This window comes from Portunus trituberculatus, chromosome 9, assembly GCF_017591435.1.
Source record: "Portunus trituberculatus isolate SZX2019 chromosome 9, ASM1759143v1, whole genome shotgun sequence".
NCBI lineage: Eukaryota > Metazoa > Arthropoda > Malacostraca > Decapoda > Portunidae > Portunus > Portunus trituberculatus.
Genome location: NC_059263.1, coordinates 12,359,909 through 12,363,134, shown reverse-complemented (window position 1 = coordinate 12,363,134; position 3,226 = coordinate 12,359,909). Strand labels below are relative to the sequence as shown.

The window sequence follows — 3,226 nt, the reverse complement described above, 5'->3', positions numbered from 1 at the left end:
TGTAACATCCACGTTTCGTTCTGTTATGGGCAGTGGTGAGTGTTACTGGTTGAGCTGCAATGTTGGCTGTGTGGGGAAAATCAGGTTCCATGCCCTGATTGCAGTCACCAATCCAATGCCAGTCAGAAGAGATTGCATGGTTAGTACCCACCATGGATGGTACCTGTCGACCCCCTTGCCGGGTGCGGAGTGCTGAAGGAAATCCACGGGAGGGCCAACGTGGTCGCTGGGCATGACGGAAGCCACCTGAACTGGGAAGGTAATGTGGAGCAACGTGTCGGCTTCCATAGCCTGGTGGAGAGTGTCGGCCAGCTTTAGAGCCCCACACACGGGATCCGTCCTGTGGTGTGGCACGAGAGGCCGCCACACGAGGGTCACTGCCAGTGCTCCCAGCAGAACCGGGGGTCCTTTCATTGCTCCGGAAGTACGGGCCTGTGACGAGGGCCGGCACGTAGGGATAGTGCAGGGCAGCACCATGATGAGAGAGAGAGAGAGAGAGAGAGAGAGAGAGAGAGAGAGAGAGAGAGAGAGAGAGAGAGAGGGAGGGAGGGAGAGAGAACAAAATTGCCCCTGCGTTCAAGATCATTTTCACGTATAAAGGTCCTTTCTTTGCTGTGTTGAGTGGGGGCTGGTAAGCTAATATAAATTGACTATACTGACAGAGGTGGAGTGCTAATGACCAACAAGATATACTCGGCCCCAGTCTTTGGGCGTACTGTGTGTATTGGTGTCATTACATACTGAAGGACCAGATAAGCGACCAATACGGCTGCGACTAATATTGCTGCATCTCTTTAGGTTAAAACGTATAAGCAATACCGACCGTGTCTCCCAGTAATATGATACGGTACACTAATACCTACAGCAGTACCTGTGTCACCGTCCGTTTGTTGCATATCTACGCCGCAGCTTCGTGTACGAGTACTTTTACCACAGTAGGGTGTCATCGCCAGAGGCCGAGGATGTGTGTGTGTGTGTGTGTGTGTGTGTGTGTGTGTGTGTGTGTGTGTGTGTGTGTGTGTGTGTGTGTGTAATAAGACAAAACAGCACACCTCGTAACCTATTGTAATCATTCTTTTCCTTCCAACATTGCCGTCTCCCGTTATTAAACAAACACCATCCCCGTCCTCCTGACAGCCAGACGCAGCCAGTCGCAATCACTGAGCATTTTTCCATTGAAGGAAGCTGGTGTAGCATAGAAGGAGGATTACATAGAAACAAGTAGGCATGTTTCACGAAAAGATTGTCAAGTGTAGGCTTCTTGCAACATTCTTATTATCTTATATTCCTATACGTTAGTTAATAGACAATGAATACTTGACATGTGTCAGAGGGGGTTTTTGTGCAAAAGCCTGTCACTTAGGCGGGCAAAATTTTCTACCTTGTATATTCTTTCATATTTTGGGTCATATATCACTTCACACTTTACTTAGTACTTTTTATTTCACATCGCTACACTCAGGAATGGTTACTGAATCGAACCATCGCATCTAAACTGTTGCAAGTAGATAATTAAAAGGAAAATTACGAGTTAAAGTTAGAAAAAAGTCGTGTCTACATTGTTTATAACGCTTTTAGTTTATTGCAATAGTTCTCACTAACTTAGCAATAATTATTAAAATAAACTATCTCTTATTGTAGAACAAAGTCTTCTGAATGTGATGATGTCTTCAGATTTTTTATAAAACGTTATATAAGCAGTAAATGGAATCACTGAGAGTGTTTGCTTTTCTTTTCTTTGTTTTGAGATTTTGCCGGCATAATATTTTGGTAGATCCGCTAACACACGTCAGGTATTTGGAGTTTATTGTTAGTTCATTAGCAACACAAATATTAACCAACAGTACATGCATGTTATAAAAATCCAGGAAATATCAAATTTATATACACTTTAAGAGCAACAGGGGTTATCTGTGGTATAACAATTTTAAAACACCACATGAATAACTAAAAGACTAAGGAATATTCGTTGTCAGCAGATTTTAAACTTTTTTTTCAATCTGATGTAACCTCCTCATCCACCATATTGATTGGGTACGTTAGGTTAGGTTAGGTTAATCCATAAAAGGTATCCCTCCGCTAGTGTGGGAACCATTAGGTATCTACCATCGATTGTATCTGGAAGTCTTGTGCGTCTTCCTGTTCTGTGTTTCTCATCCATTCCCTGTTTCTCTCTCTTTGCCCCTTCGGTTTTCTTTCCTTCCCATTTGTCTTGCTTTTCTGGCATCACGTGGTGGAAATACTAGACTCCAGTTTTGCTACCAAATTCCTCCTCATCCTAAGTAAGATAAAGTGAAAAAAAAAGCACATTTAGAACTAGCCAGGAATCATGATTTAAAGCATGGCCCACCAAAATTTTACATACAGGAGACATGCATTTGAATATTGATGTAATCAGTAGATAACTATTATAACATCAGAAACTCAAACAAATATCGAACGACATTCAAATTTTACATGAAATAATAACTGGAGTATGAACAAGATAACTGTTGTGCTTCATTAATCAAACATCTTTGCTTTACAGTTTCAGTATTAAATTTATAATTCATACAATCGTTCACTTCGGTGCTTTAGTTCAGTTGATCTTTCTTCTCCCTCAAGAAAAAATTCAAAATGAGATGAGGCTTAGCAGGTTTTACATATTTTTCTTACCTCTGATGATGATTTCTGTCGAGTGGAGCTTCAGGGTTTATCCCAAAATAGTCTTTCACTGTTTCGAAAAGATACCGCGCCACAAAGAATCTGATCCATAAAAACAGGTGAACCAAAAATGGAGAGTTCAATTTAAATATGTTATAAGAATAGGTTAGTTTAAGTTATGATTATTTAGTTTAGGTTATTTAGGTCAACTTCATTAGCTTTATTTGCAGGAGATTACAAATGTGAGAACAATGCGGGACAGGTGCAGTCTTGTTCCACTTTGTGTGGTCAAATTTCAAAATGGGAAATGCAGGTTAGTTTGGTTAGATAATGTTGATTCTCCAAGCAACTATTTTTACGTAGAAATATCCATTAAAAATTTTTTTTGTAAAAAAATATTCAATGAAAAAAAAAAAAATGATAGTAGCAATTGTTAAACGATACTTTATTTATGGGTTGCCAGCGTGTTATTTTAGGATATTATCTCTGTTGTCCTCCTAACTATGTTGGACTACCAGTTCTGTCGTATACTTTGAGTTTTGAAGGCAGACGCGTGTTGGAAAAGAACAATGTACGCCGCCAA

The 3,226-nt window shown here is 40.3% G+C and overlaps 1 long non-coding RNA gene across 1 annotated transcript; it reads right to left on the bottom strand.

Annotated features, from left to right (window-relative positions):
- Positions 1-1,402: 1,402 nt before the first annotated feature.
- On the bottom strand, positions 1,403-3,226 carry LOC123501415. The gene is made up of 2 exons (XR_006673629.1): positions 2,656-3,226; positions 1,403-2,278 (listed from the first exon to the last, which is right to left on the bottom strand). It is a non-coding gene; the product is annotated as an uncharacterized LOC123501415 (long non-coding RNA).